The sequence below is a fragment of the Rhinoderma darwinii genome (genome assembly GCF_050947455.1).
Source record: "Rhinoderma darwinii isolate aRhiDar2 chromosome 5 unlocalized genomic scaffold, aRhiDar2.hap1 SUPER_5_unloc_38, whole genome shotgun sequence".
In the NCBI taxonomy this organism is placed as follows: Eukaryota; Metazoa; Chordata; class Amphibia; order Anura; family Rhinodermatidae; genus Rhinoderma; species Rhinoderma darwinii.
Genome location: NW_027461796.1, coordinates 216,008 through 236,684, shown reverse-complemented (window position 1 = coordinate 236,684; position 20,677 = coordinate 216,008). Strand labels below are relative to the sequence as shown.

The 20,677-nt window shown below is 47.8% G+C and overlaps 14 non-coding genes across 14 annotated transcripts; all 14 read left to right on the top strand.

Moving 5' to 3' along the window:
* Nucleotides 1–595: 595 nt before the first annotated feature.
* LOC142691699 (U2 spliceosomal RNA) lies at nt 596–786 on the top strand. The gene has a single exon (XR_012860227.1). It is a non-coding gene; the product is annotated as a U2 spliceosomal RNA (small nuclear RNA).
* Nucleotides 787–2,074: 1,288 nt separating this feature from the next.
* On the top strand, nt 2,075–2,265 carry LOC142691697 (U2 spliceosomal RNA). The gene has a single exon (XR_012860225.1). It is a non-coding gene; the product is annotated as a U2 spliceosomal RNA (small nuclear RNA).
* Nucleotides 2,266–3,553: 1,288 nt separating this feature from the next.
* On the top strand, nt 3,554–3,743 carry LOC142691812 (U2 spliceosomal RNA). Its single transcript, XR_012860330.1, has one exon. It is a non-coding gene; the product is annotated as a U2 spliceosomal RNA (small nuclear RNA).
* A 1,299-nt stretch (nt 3,744–5,042) lies between these two features.
* On the top strand, nt 5,043–5,233 carry LOC142691696 (U2 spliceosomal RNA). Its single transcript, XR_012860224.1, has one exon. It is a non-coding gene; the product is annotated as a U2 spliceosomal RNA (small nuclear RNA).
* A 1,276-nt stretch (nt 5,234–6,509) lies between these two features.
* Nucleotides 6,510–6,700, top strand: LOC142691695 (U2 spliceosomal RNA). The gene has a single exon (XR_012860223.1). It is a non-coding gene; the product is annotated as a U2 spliceosomal RNA (small nuclear RNA).
* A 1,288-nt stretch (nt 6,701–7,988) lies between these two features.
* LOC142691694 (U2 spliceosomal RNA) lies at nt 7,989–8,179 on the top strand. The gene has a single exon (XR_012860222.1). It is a non-coding gene; the product is annotated as a U2 spliceosomal RNA (small nuclear RNA).
* Nucleotides 8,180–9,475: 1,296 nt separating this feature from the next.
* LOC142691692 (U2 spliceosomal RNA) lies at nt 9,476–9,666 on the top strand. The gene has a single exon (XR_012860221.1). It is a non-coding gene; the product is annotated as a U2 spliceosomal RNA (small nuclear RNA).
* A 1,296-nt stretch (nt 9,667–10,962) lies between these two features.
* Nucleotides 10,963–11,153, top strand: LOC142691691 (U2 spliceosomal RNA). Its single transcript, XR_012860220.1, has one exon. It is a non-coding gene; the product is annotated as a U2 spliceosomal RNA (small nuclear RNA).
* A 1,280-nt stretch (nt 11,154–12,433) lies between these two features.
* LOC142691787 (U2 spliceosomal RNA) lies at nt 12,434–12,624 on the top strand. The gene has a single exon (XR_012860307.1). It is a non-coding gene; the product is annotated as a U2 spliceosomal RNA (small nuclear RNA).
* A 1,284-nt stretch (nt 12,625–13,908) lies between these two features.
* On the top strand, nt 13,909–14,102 carry LOC142691813 (U2 spliceosomal RNA). The gene has a single exon (XR_012860331.1). It is a non-coding gene; the product is annotated as a U2 spliceosomal RNA (small nuclear RNA).
* A 1,289-nt stretch (nt 14,103–15,391) lies between these two features.
* On the top strand, nt 15,392–15,582 carry LOC142691690 (U2 spliceosomal RNA). Its single transcript, XR_012860219.1, has one exon. It is a non-coding gene; the product is annotated as a U2 spliceosomal RNA (small nuclear RNA).
* Nucleotides 15,583–16,878: 1,296 nt separating this feature from the next.
* LOC142691798 (U2 spliceosomal RNA) lies at nt 16,879–17,069 on the top strand. Its single transcript, XR_012860317.1, has one exon. It is a non-coding gene; the product is annotated as a U2 spliceosomal RNA (small nuclear RNA).
* Nucleotides 17,070–18,349: 1,280 nt separating this feature from the next.
* Nucleotides 18,350–18,540, top strand: LOC142691689 (U2 spliceosomal RNA). Its single transcript, XR_012860218.1, has one exon. It is a non-coding gene; the product is annotated as a U2 spliceosomal RNA (small nuclear RNA).
* A 1,288-nt stretch (nt 18,541–19,828) lies between these two features.
* On the top strand, nt 19,829–20,019 carry LOC142691688 (U2 spliceosomal RNA). Its single transcript, XR_012860217.1, has one exon. It is a non-coding gene; the product is annotated as a U2 spliceosomal RNA (small nuclear RNA).
* Nucleotides 20,020–20,677: the final 658 nt, after the last annotated feature.

Below are 20,677 nucleotides of genomic sequence, written 5' to 3'. Positions count from 1 at the left end.
TCCTGGAGGCAACTAGCTGTGCAAAAAAAAGACAGCCTGGCGGCCAGCTGTTGCAGTGTTACCCTCTCAGGCAACACTGAGTGACTGACTGAGCCTCACCGTCTTATATAAAGTTCAGACGGAACTTTGCACGTGTCATAGTGGAGCCCTCAGGATTCCAGAGCCAGCTTTCTGACATCATAATGGGGCCTCAGAGATAAAAGCCTGGGCCCAGGCAGTGTTGGTCAGTGCTGCTCAGCAGGCAGCACTGGACTGGACTGGATTACAGCTGATACAAGGTGTGAAGGAACAAGGGGTGGCTGTGGGCATGCACTTGCTGCCGCTGCCAGTGTTTATCTGCATGGCAGCAGGGCATTTGGGCGTTGCCAGGAAGGCGTTTTTATGTAGATTCCTCCTCTTTCAGCACTGCATTGTGGTGCAAGCAAAAGAAGCAAATCCTGTCTGGCTTCCTCTCCGGCCTTTATTCACCTCCCGTGTAGCTGTGAGTGTGTGAGCCTGCAGGGCCCCATGGAATTGCCTAGAAGTAGGCTGAATCGCTGCAAGGGCTGAACAGCAGTATCGGGCAGGCTCGGGCAACGCGCGGCCCGTTCGGGTTATCGCTTCTCGGCCTTTTGGCTAAGATCAAGTGTAGTATCTGTTCTTATCAGTTTAATATCTGATACGTCCCCTATCTGGGGACCATATATTAAATGGATTTTTAGAACAGGGAGATGGAAATAGAGCTTGCTCTGTCCACTCCACGCATTGACCTGGTATTGCAGTATTTCCAGGACCGGTGCACCCTTTCCTTATGTGTTGACTAAAAGCAGATTCCAAAAGTGTTTTTTGTCTTTGCTATTGTTTCTGTCTTTCTGAAGGGATCTCCCCTTTTAATCCCATTATTTCAACACCTGTTGGACAATGCATGAGTGATAATGAGCTCATTGATTAAATGCAATTAATGAATAGATTGCCACCTCTTGTTGTGTGTCGTCTGTGTTTCTGTGTTTCCGGCATTTCACATTGGAACACCTCATTCACCTTCCTTGTCTTCTCTCCGCCCTCCCTTTTAGGTAAGTTAAAGAGCTGCACCTGAGCCAGCCACTGATTGATTGATTGATTGATTGATTGATTGATTGATTGATTGATTGATTGATGCAGCACAACAGTCAAATAGTGGAGTGGAGTAGGGGAACAGCAAACAGCCAATAAAGCAGCCCGCCCGCTCGCCTGCCCGCCACAATGGACCTACCTGTGTACACTAGATGGATGTGATGGAATGTACTGTCGTCCCTACATTTCAAGAAGAAGTAAGAATTGCAGTTGCAACAAAGCCTTGCTTGCCTACAAAGAGAGCAGCAATTTGGATTTGTTACTATGTTACCTAGAAGAATAACAAACTGTGCAAGGATGGAGGTTGTAGGAGCAAGGAGAAGTTGTCTGTAAAGTTGGTGGATGCCTATTTTCCATTTTGCAGTCCCTTGTCTCCCTCTTGTGGCCTCCTGGAGGCAACTAGCTGTGCAAAAAAAAGACAGCCTGGCGGCCGGCTGTTGCAGTGTTGCCCTATCAGGCAACACTGAGTGACTGACTGAGCCTCACCGTCTTATATAAAGTTCAGACGGAACTTTGCACGTGTCATAGTGGAGCCCTCAGGATTCCAGAGCCAGCTTTCTGACATCATAATGGGGCCTCAGAGATAAAAGCCTGGGCCCAGGCAGTGTTGGTCAGTGCTGCTCAGCAGGCAGCACTGGACTGGACTGGATTACAGCTGATACAAGGTGTGAAGGAACAAGGGGTGGCTGTGGGCATGCACTTGCTGCCGCTGCCAGTGTTTATCTGCATGGCAGCAGGGCATTTGGGCGTTGCCAGGAAGGCGTTTTTATGTAGATTCCTCCTCTTTCAGCACTGCATTGTGGTGCAAGCAAAAGAAGCAAATCCTGTCTGGCTTCCTCTCCGGCCTTTATTCACCTCCCGTGTAGCTGTGAGTGTGTGAGCCTGCAGGGCCCCATGGAATTGCCTAGAAGTAGGCTGAATCGCTGCAAGGGCTGAACAGCAGTATCGGGCAGGCTCGGGCAACGCGCGGCCCGTTCGGGTTATCGCTTCTCGGCCTTTTGGCTAAGATCAAGTGTAGTATCTGTTCTTATCAGTTTAATATCTGATACGTCCCCTATCTGGGGACCATATATTAAATGGATTTTTAGAACAGGGAGATGGAAATAGAGCTTGCTCTGTCCACTCCACGCATTGACCTGGTATTGCAGTATTTCCAGGACCGGTGCACCCTTTCCTTATGTGTTGACTAAAAGCAGATTCCAAAAGTGTTTTTTGTCTTTGCTATTGTTTCTGTCTTTCTGAAGGGATCTCCCCTTTTAATCCCATTATTTCAACACCTGTTGGACAATGCATGAGTGATAATGAGCTCATTGATTAAATGCAATTAATGAATAGATTGCCACCTCTTGTTGTGTGTCGTCTGTGTTTCTGTGTTTCCGGCATTTCACATTGGAACACCTCATTCACCTTCCTTGTCTTCTCTCCGCCCTCCCTTTTAGGTAAGTTAAAGAGCTGCACCTGAGCCAGCCACTGATTGATTGATTGATTGATTGATTGATTGATTGATTGATTGATTGATTGATGCAGCACAACAGTCAAATAGTGGAGTGGAGTAGGGGAACAGCAAACAGCCAATAAAGCAGCCCGCCCGCTCGCCTGCCCGCCACAATGGACCTACCTGTGTACACTAGATGGATGTGATGGAATGTACTGTCGTCCCTACATTTCAAGAAGAAGTAAGAATTGCAGTTGCAACAAAGCCTTGCTTGCCTACAAAGAGAGCAGCAATTTGGATTTGTTACTATGTTACCTAGAAGAATAACAAACTGTGCAAGGATGGAGGTTGTAGGAGCAAGGAGAAGTTGTCTGTAAAGTTGGTGGATGCCTATTTTCCATTTTGCAGTCCCTTGTCTCCCTCTTGTGGCCTCCTGGAGGCAACTAGCTGTGCAAAAAAAAGACAGCCTGGCGGCCGGCTGTTGCAGTGTTGCCCTCTCAGGCAACACTGAGTGACTGACTGAGCCTCACCGTCTTATATAAAGTTCAGACGGAACTTTGCACGTGTCATAGTGGAGCCCTCAGGATTCCAGAGCCAGCTTTCTGACATCATAATGGGGCCTCAGAGATAAAAGCCTGGGCCCAGGCAGTGTTGGTCAGTGCTGCTCAGCAGGCAGCACTGGACTGGACTGGATTACAGCTGATACAAGGTGTGAAGGAACAAGGGGTGGCTGTGGGCATGCACTTGCTGCCGCTGCCAGTGTTTATCTGCATGGCAGCAGGGCATTTGGGCGTTGCCAGGAAGGCGTTTTTATGTAGATTCCTCCTCTTTCAGCACTGCATTGTGGTGCAAGCAAAAGAAGCAAATCCTGTCTGGCTTCCTCTCCGGCCTTTATTCACCTCCCGTGTAGCTGTGAGTGTGTGAGCCTGCAGGGCCCCATGGAATTGCCTAGAAGTAGGCTGAATCGCTGCAAGGGCTGAACAGCAGTATCGGGCAGGCTCGGGCAACGCGCGGCCCGTTCGGGTTATCGCTTCTCGGCCTTTTGGCTAAGATCAAGTGTAGTATCTGTTCTTATCAGTTTAATATCTGATACGTCCCCTATCTGGGGACCATATATTAATGGGATTTTAGAACAGGGAGATGGAAATAGAGCTTGCTCTGTCCACTCCACGCATTGACCTGGTATTGCAGTATTTCCAGGACCGGTGCACCCTTTCCTTATGTGTTGACTAAAAGCAGATTCCAAAAGTGTTTTTTGTCTTTGCTATTGTTTCTGTCTTTCTGAAGGGATCTCCCCTTTTAATCCCATTATTTCAACACCTGTTGGACAATGCATGAGTGATAATGAGCTCATTGATTAAATGCATTAATGAATAGATTGCCACCTCTTGTTGTGTGTCGTCTGTGTTTCTGTGTTTCCGGCATTTCACATTGGAACACCTCATTCACCTTCCTTGTCTTCTCTTCCGCCCTCCCTTTTAGGTAAGTTAAAGAGCTGCACCTGAGCCAGCACTGATTGATTGATTGATTGATTGATTGATTGATTGATTGATTGATTGATTGATTGATGCAGCACAACAGTCAAATAGTGGAGTGGAGTAGGGGAACAGCAAACAGCCAATAAAGCAGCCCGCCCGCTCGCCTGCCCGCCACAATGGACCTACCTGTGTACACTAGATGGATGTGATGGGAATGTACTGTCGTCCCTACATTTCAAGAAGAAGTAAGAATTGCAGTTGCAACAAAGCCTTGCTTGCCTACAAAGAGAGCAGCAATTTGGATTTGTTACTATGTTACCTAGAAGAATAACAAACTGTGCAAGGATGGAGGTTGTAGGAGCAAGGAGAAGTTGTCTGTAAAGTTGGTGGATGCCTATTTTCCATTTTGCAGTCCCTTGTCTCCCTCTTGTGGCCTCCTGGAGGCAACTAGCTGTGCAAAAAAAAGACAGCCTGGCGGCCGGCTGTTGCAGTGTTGCCCTCTCAGGTCTCAGGCAACACTGAGTGACTGACTGAGCCTCACCGTCTTATATAAAGTTCAGACGGAACTTTGCACGTGTCATAGTGGAGCCCTCAGGATTCCAGAGCCAGCTTTCTGACATCATAATGGGGCCTCAGAGATAAAAGCCTGGGCCCAGGCAGTGTTGGTCAGTGCTGCTCAGCAGGCAGCACTGGACTGGACTGGATTACAGCTGATACAAGGTGTGAAGGAACAAGGGGTGGCTGTGGGCATGCACTTGCTGCCGCTGCCAGTGTTTATCTGCATGGCAGCAGGGCATTTGGGCGTTGCCAGGAAGGCGTTTTTATGTAGATTCCTCCTCTTTCAGCACTGCATTGTGGTGCAAGCAAAAGAAGCAAATCCTGTCTGGCTTCCTCTCCGGCCTTTATTCACCTCCCGTGTAGCTGTGAGTGTGTGAGCCTGCAGGGCCCCATGGAATTGCCTAGAAGTAGGCTGAATCGCTGCAAGGGCTGAACAGCAGTATCGGGCAGGCTCGGGCAACGCGCGGCCCGTTCGGGTTATCGCTTCTCGGCCTTTTGGCTAAGATCAAGTGTAGTATCTGTTCTTATCAGTTTAATATCTGATACGTCCCCTATCTGGGGACCATATATTAAATGGATTTTTAGAACAGGGAGATGGAAATAGAGCTTGCTCTGTCCACTCCACGCATTGACCTGGTATTGCAGTATTTCCAGGACCGGTGCACCCTTTCCTTATGTGTTGACTAAAAGCAGATTCCAAAAGTGTTTTTTGTCTTTGCTATTGTTTCTGTCTTTCTGAAGGGATCTCCCCTTTTAATCCCATTATTTCAACACCTGTTGGACAATGCATGAGTGATAATGAGCTCATTGATTAAATGCAATTAATGAATAGATTGCCACCTCTTGTTGTGTGTCGTCTGTGTTTCTGTGTTTCCGGCATTTCACATTGGAACACCTCATTCACCTTCCTTGTCTTCTCTCCGCCCTCCCTTTTAGGTAAGTTAAAGAGCTGCACCTGAGCCAGCCACTGATTGATTGATTGATTGATTGATTGATTGATTGATTGATGCAGCACAACAGTCAAATAGTGGAGTGGAGTAGGGGAACAGCAAACAGCCAATAAAGCAGCCCGCCCGCTCGCCTGCCCGCCACAATGGACCTACCTGTGTACACTAGATGGATGTGATGGAATGTACTGTCGTCCCTACACTTCAAGAAGAAGTAAGAATTGCAGTTGCAACAAAGCCTTGCTTGCCTACAAAGAGAGCAGCAATTTGGATTTGTTACTATGTTACCTAGAAGAATAACAAACTGTGCAAGGATGGAGGTTGTAGGAGCAAGGAGAAGTTGTCTGTAAAGTTGGTGGATGCCTATTTTCCATTTTGCAGTCCCTTGTCTCCCTCTTGTGGCCTCCTGGAGGCAACTAGCTGTGCAAAAAAAAGACAGCCTGGCGGCCGGCTGTTGCAGTGTTGCCCTCTCAGGCAACACTGAGTGACTGACTGAGCCTCACCGTCTTATATAAAGTTCAGACGGAACTTTGCACGTGTCATAGTGGAGCCCTCAGGATTCCAGAGCCAGCTTTCTGACATCATAATGGGGCCTCAGAGATAAAAGCCTGGGCCCAGGCAGTGTTGGTCAGTGCTGCTCAGCAGGCAGCACTGGACTGGACTGGATTACAGCTGATACAAGGTGTGAAGGAACAAGGGGTGGCTGTGGGCATGCACTTGCTGCCGCTGCCAGTGTTTATCTGCATGGCAGCAGGGCATTTGGGCGTTGCCAGGAAGGCGTTTTTATGTAGATTCCTCCTCTTTCAGCACTGCATTGTGGTGCAAGCAAAAGAAGCAAATCCTGTCTGGCTTCCTCTCCGGCCTTTATTCACCTCCCGTGTAGCTGTGAGTGTGTGAGCCTGCAGGGCCCCATGGAATTGCCTAGAAGTAGGCTGAATCGCTGCAAGGGCTGAACAGCAGTATCGGGCAGGCTCGGGCAACGCGCGGCCCGTTCGGGTTATCGCTTCTCGGCCTTTTGGCTAAGATCAAGTGTAGTATCTGTTCTTATCAGTTTAATATCTGATACGTCCCCTATCTGGGGACCATATATTAAATGGATTTTTAGAACAGGGAGATGGAAATAGAGCTTGCTCTGTCCACTCCACGCATTGACCTGGTATTGCAGTATTTCCAGGACCGGTGCACCCTTTCCTTATGTGTTGACTAAAAGCAGATTCCAAAAGTGTTTTTTGTCTTTGCTATTGTTTCTGTCTTTCTGAAGGGATCTCCCCTTTTAATCCCATTATTTCAACACCTGTTGGACAATGCATGAGTGATAATGAGCTCATTGATTAAATGCAATTAATGAATAGATTGCCACCTCTTGTTGTGTGTCGTCTGTGTTTCTGTGTTTCCGGCATTTCACATTGGAACACCTCATTCACCTTCCTTGTCTTCTCTCCGCCCTCCCTTTTAGGTAAGTTAAAGAGCTGCACCTGAGCCAGCCACTGATTGATTGATTGATTGATTGATTGATTGATTGATTGATTGATTGATTGATGCAGCACAACAGTCAAATAGTGGAGTGGAGTAGGGGAACAGCAAACAGCCAATAAAGCAGCCCGCCCGCTCGCCTGCCCGCCACAATGGACCTACCTGTGTACACTAGATGGATGTGATGGAATGTACTGTCGTCCCTACATTTCAAGAAGAAGTAAGAATTGCAGTTGCAACAAAGCCTTGCTTGCCTACAAAGAGAGCAGCAATTTGGATTTGTTACTATGTTACCTAGAAGAATAACAAACTGTGCAAGGATGGAGGTTGTAGGAGCAAGGAGAAGTTGTCTGTAAAGTTGGTGGATGCCTATTTTCCATTTTGCAGTCCCTTGTCTCCCTCTTGTGGCCTCCTGGAGGCAACTAGCTGTGCAAAAAAAAGACAGCCTGGCGGCCGGCTGTTGCAGTGTTGCCCTCTCAGGCAACACTGAGTGACTGACTGAGCCTCACCGTCTTATATAAAGTTCAGACGGAACTTTGCACGTGTCATAGTGGAGCCCTCAGGATTCCAGAGCCAGCTTTCTGACATCATAATGGGGCCTCAGAGATAAAAGCCTGGGCCCAGGCAGTGTTGGTCAGTGCTGCTCAGCAGGCAGCACTGGACTGGACTGGATTACAGCTGATACAAGGTGTGAAGGAACAAGGGGTGGCTGTGGGCATGCACTTGCTGCCGCTGCCAGTGTTTATCTGCATGGCAGCAGGGCATTTGGGCGTTGCCAGGAAGGCGTTTTTATGTAGATTCCTCCTCTTTCAGCACTGCATTGTGGTGCAAGCAAAAGAAGCAAATCCTGTCTGGCTTCCTCTCCGGCCTTTATTCACCTCCCGTGTAGCTGTGAGTGTGTGAGCCTGCAGGGCCCCATGGAATTGCCTAGAAGTAGGCTGAATCGCTGCAAGGGCTGAACAGCAGTATCGGGCAGGCTCGGGCAACGCGCGGCCCGTTCGGGTTATCGCTTCTCGGCCTTTTGGCTAAGATCAAGTGTAGTATCTGTTCTTATCAGTTTAATATCTGATACGTCCCCTATCTGGGGACCATATATTAAATGGATTTTTAGAACAGGGAGATGGAAATAGAGCTTGCTCTGTCCACTCCACGCATTGACCTGGTATTGCAGTATTTCCAGGACCGGTGCACCCTTTCCTTATGTGTTGACTAAAAGCAGATTCCAAAAGTGTTTTTTGTCTTTGCTATTGTTTCTGTCTTTCTGAAGGGATCTCCCCTTTTAATCCCATTATTTCAACACCTGTTGGACAATGCATGAGTGATAATGAGCTCATTGATTAAATGCAATTAATGAATAGATTGCCACCTCTTGTTGTGTGTCGTCTGTGTTTCTGTGTTTCCGGCATTTCACATTGGAACACCTCATTCACCTTCCTTGTCTTCTCTCCGCCCTCCCTTTTAGGTAAGTTAAAGAGCTGCACCTGAGCCAGCCACTGATTGATTGATTGATTGATTGATTGATTGATTGATTGATTGATTGATTGATTGATTGATGCAGCACAACAGTCAAATAGTGGAGTGGAGTAGGGGAACAGCAAACAGCCAATAAAGCAGCCCGCCCGCTCGCCTGCCCGCCACAATGGACCTACCTGTGTACACTAGATGGATGTGATGGAATGTACTGTCGTCCCTACATTTCAAGAAGAAGTAAGAATTGCAGTTGCAACAAAGCCTTGCTTGCCTACAAAGAGAGCAGCAATTTGGATTTGTTACTATGTTACCTAGAAGAATAACAAACTGTGCAAGGATGGAGGTTGTAGGAGCAAGGAGAAGTTGTCTGTAAAGTTGGTGGATGCCTATTTTCCATTTTGCAGTCCCTTGTCTCCCTCTTGTGGCCTCCTGGAGGCAACTAGCTGTGCAAAAAAAAGACAGCCTGGCGGCCGGCTGTTGCAGTGTTGCCCTCTCAGGCAACACTGAGTGACTGACTGAGCCTCACCGTCTTATATAAAGTTCAGACGGAACTTTGCACGTGTCATAGTGGAGCCCTCAGGATTCCAGAGCCAGCTTTCTGACATCATAATGGGGCCTCAGAGATAAAAGCCTGGGCCCAGGCAGTGTTGGTCAGTGCTGCTCAGCAGGCAGCACTGGACTGGACTGGATTACAGCTGATACAAGGTGTGAAGGAACAAGGGGTGGCTGTGGGCATGCACTTGCTGCCGCTGCCAGTGTTTATCTGCATGGCAGCAGGGCATTTGGGCGTTGCCAGGAAGGCGTTTTTATGTAGATTCCTCCTCTTTCAGCACTGCATTGTGGTGCAAGCAAAAGAAGCAAATCCTGTCTGGCTTCCTCTCCGGCCTTTATTCACCTCCCGTGTAGCTGTGAGTGTGTGAGCCTGCAGGGCCCCATGGAATTGCCTAGAAGTAGGCTGAATCGCTGCAAGGGCTGAACAGCAGTATCGGGCAGGCTCGGGCAACGCGCGGCCCGTTCGGGTTATCGCTTCTCGGCCTTTTGGCTAAGATCAAGTGTAGTATCTGTTCTTATCAGTTTAATATCTGATACGTCCCCTATCTGGGGACCATATATTAAATGGATTTTTAGAACAGGGAGATGGAAATAGAGCTTGCTCTGTCCACTCCACGCATTGACCTGGTATTGCAGTATTTCCAGGACCGGTGCACCCTTTCCTTATGTGTTGACTAAAAGCAGATTCCAAAAGTGTTTTTTGTCTTTGCTATTGTTTCTGTCTTTCTGAAGGGATCTCCCCTTTTAATCCCATTATTTCAACACCTGTTGGACAATGCATGAGTGATAATGAGCTCATTGATTAAATGCAATTAATGAATAGATTGCCACCTCTTGTTGTGTGTCGTCTGTGTTTCTGTGTTTCCGGCATTTCACATTGGAACACCTCATTCACCTTCCTTGTCTTCTCTCCGCCCTCCCTTTTAGGTAAGTTAAAGAGCTGCACCTGAGCCAGCCACTGATTGATTGATTGATTGATTGATTGATTGATTGATTGATTGATTGATTGATTGATTGATGCAGCACAACAGTCAAATAGTGGAGTGGAGTAGGGGAACAGCAAACAGCCAATAAAGCAGCCCGCCCGCTCGCCTGCCCGCCACAATGGACCTACCTGTGTACACTAGATGGATGTGATGGAATGTACTGTCGTCCCTACATTTCAAGAAGAAGTAAGAATTGCAGTTGCAACAAAGCCTTGCTTGCCTACAAAGAGAGCAGCAATTTGGATTTGTTACTATGTTACCTAGAAGAATAACAAACTGTGCAAGGATGGAGGTTGTAGGAGCAAGGAGAAGTTGTCTGTAAAGTTGGTGGATGCCTATTTTCCATTTTGCAGTCCCTTGTCTCCCTCTTGTGGCCTCCTGGAGGCAACTAGCTGTGCAAAAAAAAGACAGCCTGGCGGCCGGCTGTTGCAGTGTTGCCCTCTCAGGCAACACTGAGTGACTGACTGAGCCTCACCGTCTTATATAAAGTTCAGACGGAACTTTGCACGTGTCATAGTGGAGCCCTCAGGATTCCAGAGCCAGCTTTCTGACATCATAATGGGGCCTCAGAGATAAAAGCCTGGGCCCAGGCAGTGTTGGTCAGTGCTGCTCAGCAGGCAGCACTGGACTGGACTGGATTACAGCTGATACAAGGTGTGAAGGAACAAGGGGTGGCTGTGGGCATGCACTTGCTGCCGCTGCCAGTGTTTATCTGCATGGCAGCAGGGCATTTGGGCGTTGCCAGGAAGGCGTTTTTATGTAGATTCCTCCTCTTTCAGCACTGCATTGTGGTGCAAGCAAAAGAAGCAAATCCTGTCTGGCTTCCTCTCCGGCCTTTATTCACCTCCCGTGTAGCTGTGAGTGTGTGAGCCTGCAGGGCCCCATGGAATTGCCTAGAAGTAGGCTGAATCGCTGCAAGGGCTGAACAGCAGTATCGGGCAGGCTCGGGCAACGCGCGGCCCGTTCGGGTTATCGCTTCTCGGCCTTTTGGCTAAGATCAAGTGTAGTATCTGTTCTTATCAGTTTAATATCTGATACGTCCCCTATCTGGGGACCATATATTAAATGGATTTTTAGAACAGGGAGATGGAAATAGAGCTTGCTCTGTCCACTCCACGCATTGACCTGGTATTGCAGTATTTCCAGGACCGGTGCACCCTTTCCTTATGTGTTGACTAAAAGCAGATTCCAAAAGTGTTTTTTGTCTTTGCTATTGTTTCTGTCTTTCTGAAGGGATCTCCCCTTTTAATCCCATTATTTCAACACCTGTTGGACAATGCATGAGTGATAATGAGCTCATTGATTAAATGCAATTAATGAATAGATTGCCACCTCTTGTTGTGTGTCGTCTGTGTTTCTGTGTTTCCGGCATTTCACATTGGAACACCTCATTCACCTTCCTTGTCTTCTCTCCGCCCTCCCTTTTAGGTAAGTTAAAGAGCTGCACCTGAGCCAGCCACTGATTGGATGATTGATTGATTGATTGATTGATTGATTGATTGATGCAGCACAACAGTCAAATAGTGGAGTGGAGTAGGGGAACAGCAAACAGCCAATAAAGCAGCCCGCCCGCTCGCCTGCCCGCCACAATGGACCTACCTGTGTACACTAGATGGATGTGATGGAATGTACTGTCGTCCCTACACTTCAAGAAGAAGTAAGAATTGCAGTTGCAACAAAGCCTTGCTTGCCTACAAAGAGAGCAGCAATTTGGATTTGTTACTATGTTACCTAGAAGAATAACAAACTGTGCAAGGATGGAGGTTGTAGGAGCAAGGAGAAGTTGTCTGTAAAGTTGGTGGATGCCTATTTTCCATTTTGCAGTCCCTTGTCTCCCTCTTGTGGCCTCCTGGAGGCAACTAGCTGTGCAAAAAAAAGACAGCCTGGCGGCCGGCTGTTGCAGTGTTGCCCTCTCAGGCAACACTGAGTGACTGACTGAGCCTCACCGTCTTATATAAAGTTCAGACGGAACTTTGCACGTGTCATAGTGGAGCCCTCAGGATTCCAGAGCCAGCTTTCTGACATCATAATGGGGCCTCAGAGATAAAAGCCTGGGCCCAGGCAGTGTTGGTCAGTGCTGCTCAGCAGGCAGCACTGGACTGGACTGGATTACAGCTGATACAAGGTGTGAAGGAACAAGGGGTGGCTGTGGGCATGCACTTGCTGCCGCTGCCAGTGTTTATCTGCATGGCAGCAGGGCATTTGGGCGTTGCCAGGAAGGCGTTTTTATGTAGATTCCTCCTCTTTCAGCACTGCATTGTGGTGCAAGCAAAAGAAGCAAATCCTGTCTGGCTTCCTCTCCGGCCTTTATTCACCTCCCGTGTAGCTGTGAGTGTGTGAGCCTGCAGGGCCCCATGGAATTGCCTAGAAGTAGGCTGAATCGCTGCAAGGGCTGAACAGCAGTATCGGGCAGGCTCGGGCAACGCGCGGCCCGTTCGGGTTATCGCTTCTCGGCCTTTTGGCTAAGATCAAGTGTAGTATCTGTTCTTATCAGTTTAATATCTGATACGTCCCCTATCTGGGGACCATATATTAAATGGATTTTTAGAACAGGGAGATGGAAATAGAGCTTGCTCTGTCCACTCCACGCATTGACCTGGTATTGCAGTATTTCCAGGACCGATGCACCCTTTCCTTATGTGTTGACTAAAAGCAGATTCCAAAAGTGTTTTTTGTCTTTGCTATTGTTTCTGTCTTTCTGAAGGGATCTCCCCTTTTAATCCCATTATTTCAACACCTGTTGGACAATGCATGAGTGATAATGAGCTCATTGATTAAATGCAATTAATGAATAGATTGCCACCTCTTGTTGTGTGTCGTCTGTGTTTCTGTGTTTCCGGCATTTCACATTGGAACACCTCATTCACCTTCCTTGTCTTCTCTCCGCCCTCCCTTTTAGGTAAGTTAAAGAGCTGCACCTGAGCCAGCCACTGATTGATTGATTGATTGATTGATTGATTGATTGATTGATTGATTGATTGATTGATGCAGCACAACAGTCAAATAGTGGAGTGGAACAGCAAACAGCCAATAAAGCAGCCCGCCCGCTCGCCTGCCCGCCACAATGGACCTACCTGTGTACACTAGATGGATGTGATGGAATGTACTGTCGTCCCTACACTTCAAGAAGAAGTAAGAATTGCAGTTGCAACAAAGCCTTGCTTGCCTACAAAGAGAGCAGCAATTTGGATTTGTTACTATGTTACCTAGAAGAATAACAAACTGTGCAAGGATGGAGGTTGTAGGAGCAAGGAGAAGTTGTCTGTAAAGTTGGTGGATGCCTATTTTCCATTTTGCAGTCCCTTGTCTCCCTCTTGTGGCCTCCTGGAGGCAACTAGCTGTGCAAAAAAAAGACAGCCTGGCGGCCGGCTGTTGCAGTGTTGCCCTCTCAGGCAACACTGAGTGACTGACTGAGCCTCACCGTCTTATATAAAGTTCAGACGGAACTTTGCACGTGTCATAGTGGAGCCCTCAGGATTCCAGAGCCAGCTTTCTGACATCATAATGGGGCCTCAGAGATAAAAGCCTGGGCCCAGGCAGTGTTGGTCAGTGCTGCTCAGCAGGCAGCACTGGACTGGACTGGATTACAGCTGATACAAGGTGTGAAGGAACAAGGGGTGGCTGTGGGCATGCACTTGCTGCCGCTGCCAGTGTTTATCTGCATGGCAGCAGGGCATTTGGGCGTTGCCAGGAAGGCGTTTTTATGTAGATTCCTCCTCTTTCAGCACTGCATTGTGGTGCAAGCAAAAGAAGCAAATCCTGTCTGGCTTCCTCTCCGGCCTTTATTCACCTCCCGTGTAGCTGTGAGTGTGTGAGCCTGCAGGGCCCCATGGAATTGCCTAGAAGTAGGCTGAATCGCTGCAAGGGCTGAACAGCAGTATCGGGCAGGCTCGGGCAACGCGCGGCCCGTTCGGGTTATCGCTTCTCGGCCTTTTGGCTAAGATCAAGTGTAGTATCTGTTCTTATCAGTTTAATATCTATCTGATACGTCCCCTATCTGGGGACCATATATTAAATGATTTTTAGAACAGGGAGATGGAAATAGAGCTTGCTCTGTCCACTCCACGCATTGACCTGGTATTGCAGTATTTCCAGGACCGGTGCACCCTTTCCTTATGTGTTGACTAAAAGCAGATTCCAAAAGTGTTTTTTGTCTTTGCTATTGTTTCTGTCTTTCTGAAGGGATCTCCCCTTTTAATCCCATTATTTCAACACCTGTTGGACAATGCATGAGTGATAATGAGCTCATTGATTAAATGCAATTAATGAATAGATTGCCACCTCTTGTTGTGTGTCGTCTGTGTTTCTGTGTTTCCGGCATTTCACATTGGAACACCTCATTCACCTTCCTTGTCTTCTCTCCGCCCTCCCTTTTAGGTAAGTTAAAGAGCTGCACCTGAGCCAGCCACTTGATTGATTGATTGATTGATTGATTGATTGATTGATTGATTGATTGATTGATGCAGCACAACAGTCAAATAGTGGAGTGGAGTAGGGGAACAGCAAACAGCCAATAAAGCAGCCCGCCCGCTCGCCTGCCCGCCACAATGGACCTACCTGTGTACACTAGATGGATGTGATGGAATGTACTGTCGTCCCTACATTTCAAGAAGAAGTAAGAATTGCAGTTGCAACAAAGCCTTGCTTGCCTACAAAGAGAGCAGCAATTTGGATTTGTTACTATGTTACCTAGAAGAATAACAAACTGTGCAAGGATGTAGGTTGTAGGAGCAAGGAGAAGTTGTCTGTAAAGTTGGTGGATGCCTATTTTCCATTTTGCAGTCCCTTGTCTCCCTCTTGTGGCCTCCTGGAGGCAACTAGCTGTGCAAAAAAAAGACAGCCTGGCGGCCGGCTGTTGCAGTGTTGCCCTCTCAGGCAACACTGAGTGACTGACTGAGCCTCACCGTCTTATATAAAGTTCAGACGGAACTTTGCACGTGTCATAGTGGAGCCCTCAGGATTCCAGAGCCAGCTTTCTGACATCATAATGGGGCCTCAGAGATAAAAGCCTGGGCCCAGGCAGTGTTGGTCAGTGCTGCTCAGCAGGCAGCACTGGACTGGACTGGATTACAGCTGATACAAGGTGTGAAGGAACAAGGGGTGGCTGTGGGCATGCACTTTCTGCCGCTGCCAGTGTTTATCTGCATGGCAGCAGGGCATTTGGGCGTTGCCAGGAAGGCGTTTTTATGTAGATTCCTCCTCTTTCAGCACTGCATTGTGGTGCAAGCAAAAGAAGCAAATCCTGTCTGGCTTCCTCTCCGGCCTTTATTCACCTCCCGTGTAGCTGTGAGTGTGTGAGCCTGCAGGGCCCCATGGAATTGCCTAGAAGTAGGCTGAATCGCTGCAAGGGCTGAACAGCAGTATCGGGCAGGCTCGGGCAACGCGCGGCCCGTTCGGGTTATCGCTTCTCGGCCTTTTGGCTAAGATCAAGTGTAGTATCTGTTCTTATCAGTTTAATATCTGATACGTCCCCTATCTGGGGACCATATATTAAATGGATTTTTAGAACAGGGAGATGGAAATAGAGCTTGCTCTGTCCACTCCACGCATTGACCTGGTATTGCAGTATTTCCAGGACCGGTGCACCCTTTCCTTATGTGTTGACTAAAAGCAGATTCCAAAAGTGTTTTTTGTCTTTGCTATTGTTTCTGTCTTTCTGAAGGGATCTCCCCTTTTAATCCCATTATTTCAACACCTGTTGGACAATGCATGAGTGATAATGAGCTCATTGATTAAATGCAATTAATGAATAGATTGCCACCTCTTGTTGTGTGTCGTCTGTGTTTCTGTGTTTCCGGCATTTCACATTGGAACACCTCATTCACCTTCCTTGTCTTCTCTCCGCCCTCCCTTTTAGGTAAGTTAAAGAGCTGCACCTGAGCCAGCCACTGATTGATTGATTGATTGATTGATTGATTGATTGATTGATTGATTGATTGATTGATTGATGCAGCACAACAGTCAAATAGTGGAGTGGAGTAGGGGAACAGCAAACAGCCAATAAAGCAGCCCGCCCGCTCGCCTGCCCGCCACAATGGACCTACCTGTGTACACTAGATGGATGTGATGGAATGTACTGTCGTCCCTACATTTCAAGAAGAAGTAAGAATTGCAGTTGCAACAAAGCCTTGCTTGCCTACAAAGAGAGCAGCAATTTGGATTTGTTACTATGTTACCTAGAAGAATAACAAACTGTGCAAGGATGGAGGTTGTAGGAGCAAGGAGAAGTTGTCTGTAAAGTTGGTGGATGCCTATTTTCCATTTTGCAGTCCCTTGTCTCCCTCTTGTGGCCTCCTGGAGGCAACTAGCTGTGCAAAAAAAAGACAGCCTGGCGGCCGGCTGTTGCAGTGTTGCCCTCTCAGGCAACACTGAGTGACTGACTGAGCCTCACCGTCTTATATAAAGTTCAGACGGAACTTTGCACGTGTCATAGTGGAGCCCTCAGGATTCCAGAGCCAGCTTTCTGACATCATAATGGGGCCTCAGAGATAAAAGCCTGGGCCCAGGCAGTGTTGGTCAGTGCTGCTCAGCAGGCAGCACTGGACTGGACTGGATTACAGCTGATACAAGGTGTGAAGGAACAAGGGGTGGCTGTGGGCATGCACTTGCTGCCGCTGCCAGTGTTTATCTGCATGGCAGCAGGGCATTTGGGCGTTGCCAGGAAGGCGTTTTTATGTAGATTCCTCCTCTTTCAGCACTGCATTGTGGTGCAAGCAAAAGAAGCAAATCCTGTCTGGCTTCCTCTCCGGCCTTTATTCACCTCCCGTGTAGCTGTGAGTGTGTGAGCCTGCAGGGCCCCATGGAATTGCCTAGAAGTAGGCTGAATCGCTGCAAGGGCTGAACAGCAGTATCGGGCAGGCTCGGGCAACGCGCGGCCCGTTCGGGTTATCGCTTCTCGGCCTTTTGGCTAAGATCAAGTGTAGTATCTGTTCTTATCAGTTTAATATCTGATACGTCCCCTATCTGGGGACCATATATTAAATGGATTTTTAGGACAGGGAGATGGAAATAGAGCTTGCTCTGTCCACTCCACGCATTGACCTGGTATTGCAGTATTTCCAGGACCGGTGCACCCTTTCCTTATGTGTTGACTAAAAGCAGATTCCAAAAGTGTTTTTTGTCTTTGCTATTGTTTCTGTCTTTCTGAAGGGATCTCCCCTTTTAATCCCATTATTTCAACACCTGTTGGACAATGCATGAGTGATAATGAGCTCATTGATTAAATGCAATTAATGAATAGATTGCCACCTCTTGTTGTGTGTCGTCTGTGTTTCTGTGTTTCCGGCATTTCACATTGGAACACCTCATTCACCTTCCTTGTCTTCTCTCCGCCCTCCCTTTTAGGTAAGTTAAAGAGCTGCACCTGAGCCAGCCACTGATTGATTGATTGATTGATTGATTGATTGATTGATTGATTGATGCAGCACAACAGTCAAATAGTGGAGTGGAGTAGGGGAACAGCAAACAGCCAATAAAGCAGCCCGCCCGCTCGCCTGCCCGCCACAATGGACCTACCTGTGTACACTAGATGGATGTGATGGAATGTACTGTCGTCCCTACATTTCAAGAAGAAGTAAGAATTGCAGTTGCAACAAAGCCTTGCTTGCCTACAAAGAGAGCAGCAATTTGGATTTGTTACTATGTTACCTAGAAGAATAACAAACTGTGCAAGGATGGAGGTTGTAGGAGCAAGGAGAAGTTGTCTGTAAAGTTGGTGGATGCCTATTTTCCATTTTGCAGTCCCTTGTCTCCCTCTTGTGGCCTCCTGGAGGCAACTAGCTGTGCAAAAAAAAGACAGCCTGGCGGCCGGCTGTTGCAGTGTTGCCCTCTCAGGCAACACTGAGTGACTGACTGAGCCTCACCGTCTTATATAAAGTTCAGACGGAACTTTGCACGTGTCATAGTGGAGCCCTCAGGATTCCAGAGCCAGCTTTCTGACATCATAATGGGGCCTCAGAGATAAAAGCCTGGGCCCAGGCAGTGTTGGTCAGTGCTGCTCAGCAGGCAGCACTGGACTGGACTGGATTACAGCTGATACAAGGTGTGAAGGAACAAGGGGTGGCTGTGGGCATGCACTTGCTGCCGCTGCCAGTGTTTATCTGCATGGCAGCAGGGCATTTGGGCGTTGCCAGGAAGGCGTTTTTATGTAGATTCCTCCTCTTTCAGCACTGCATTGTGGTGCAAGCAAAAGAAGCAAATCCTGTCTGGCTTCCTCTCCGGCCTTTATTCACCTCCCGTGTAGCTGTGAGTGTGTGAGCCTGCAGGGCCCCATGGAATTGCCTAGAAGTAGGCTGAATCGCTGCAAGGGCTGAACAGCAGTATCGGGCAGGCTCGGGCAACGCGCGGCCCGTTCGGGTTATCGCTTCTCGGCCTTTTGGCTAAGATCAAGTGTAGTATCTGTTCTTATCAGTTTAATATCTGATACGTCCCCTATCTGGGGACCATATATTAAATGGATTTTTAGAACAGGGAGATGGAAATAGAGCTTGCTCTGTCCACTCCACGCATTGACCTGGTATTGCAGTATTTCCAGGACCGGTGCACCCTTTCCTTATGTGTTGACTAAAAGCAGATTCCAAAAGTGTTTTTTGTCTTTGCTATTGTTTCTGTCTTTCTGAAGGGATCTCCCCTTTTAATCCCATTATTTCAACACCTGTTGGACAATGCATGAGTGATAATGAGCTCATTGATTAAATGCAATTAATGAATAGATTGCCACCTCTTGTTGTGTGTCGTCTGTGTTTCTGTGTTTCCGGCATTTCACATTGGAACACCTCATTCACCTTCCTTGTCTTCTCTCCGCCCTCCCTTTTAGGTAAGTTAAAGAGCTGCACCTGAGCCAGCCACTGATTGATTGATTGATTGATTGATTGATTGATTGATTGATTGATTGATTGATGCAGCACAACAGTCAAATAGTGGAGTGGAGTAGGGGAACAGCAAACAGCCAATAAAGCAGCCCGCCCGCTCGCCTGCCCGCCACAATGGACCTACCTGTGTACACTAGATGGATGTGATGGAATGTACTGTCGTCCCTACATTTCAAGAAGAAGTAAGAATTGCAGTTGCAACAAAGCCTTGCTTGCCTACAAAGAGAGCAGCAATTTGGATTTGTTACTATGTTACCTAGAAGAATAACAAACTGTGCAAGGATGGAGGTTGTAGGAGCAAGGAGAAGTTGTCTGTAAAGTTGGTGGATGCCTATTTTCCATTTTGCAGTCCCTTGTCTCCCTCTTGTGGCCTCCTGGAGGCAACTAGCTGTGCAAAAAAAAGATAGCCTGGCGGCCGGCTGTTGCAGTGTTGCCCTCTCAGGCAACACTGAGTGACTGACTGAGCCTCACCGTCTTATATAAAGTTCAGACGGAACTTTGCACGTGTCATAGTGGAGCCCTCAGGATTCCAGAGCCAGCTTTCTGACATCATAATGGGGCCTCAGAGATAAAAGCCTGGGCCCAGGCAGTGTTGGTCAGTGCTGCTCAGCAGGCAGCACTGGACTGGACTGGATTACAGCTGATACAAGGTGTGAAGGAACAAGGGGTGGCTGTGGGCATGCACTTGCTGCCGCTGCCAGTGTTTATCTGCATGGCAGCAGGGCATTTGGGCGTTGCCAGGAAGGCGTTTTTATGTAGATTCCTCCTCTTTCAGCACTGCATTGTGGTGCAAGCAAAAGAAGCAAATCCTGTCTGGCTTCCTCTCCGGCCTTTATTCACCTCCCGTGTAGCTGTGAGTGTGTGAGCCTGCAGGGCCCCATGGAATTGCCTAGAAGTAGGCTGAATCGCTGCAAGGGCTGAACAGCAGTATCGGGCAGGCTCGGGCAACGCGCGGCCCGTTCGGGTTATCGCTTCTCGGCCTTTTGGCTAAGATCAAGTGTAGTATCTGTTCTTATCAGTTTAATATCTGATACGTCCCCTATCTGGGGACCATATATTAAATGGATTTTTAGAACAGGGAGATGGAAATAGAGCTTGCTCTGTCCACTCCACGCATTGACCTGGTATTGCAGTATTTCCAGGACCGGTGCACCCTTTCCTTATGTGTTGACTAAAAGCAGATTCCAAAAGTGTTTTTTGTCTTTGCTATTGTTTCTGTCTTTCTGAAGGGATCTCCCCTTTTAATCCCATTATTTCAACACCTGTTGGACAATGCATGAGTGATAATGAGCTCATTGATTAAATGCAATTAATGAATAGATTGCCACCTCTTGTTGTGTGTCGTCTGTGTTTCTGTGTTTCCGGCATTTCACATTGGAACACCTCATTCACCTTCCTTGTCTTCTCTCCGCCCTCCCTTTTAGGTAAGTTAAAGAGCTGCACCTGAGCCAGCCACTGATTGATTGATTGATTGATTGATTGATTGATTGATTGATGCAGCACAACAGTCAAATAGTGGAGTGGAGTAGGGGAACAGCAAACAGCCAATAAAGCAGCCCGCCCGCTCGCCTGCCCGCCACAATGGACCTACCTGTGTACACTAGATGGATGTGATGGAATGTACTGTCGTCCCTACATTTCAAGAAGAAGTAAGAATTGCAGTTGCAACAAAGCCTTGCTTGCCTACAAAGAGAGCAGCAATTTGGATTTGTTACTATGTTACCTAGAAGAATAACAAACTGTGCAAGGATGGAGGTTGTAGGAGCAAGGAGAAGTTGTCTGTAAAGTTGGTGGATGCCTATTTTCCATTTTGCAG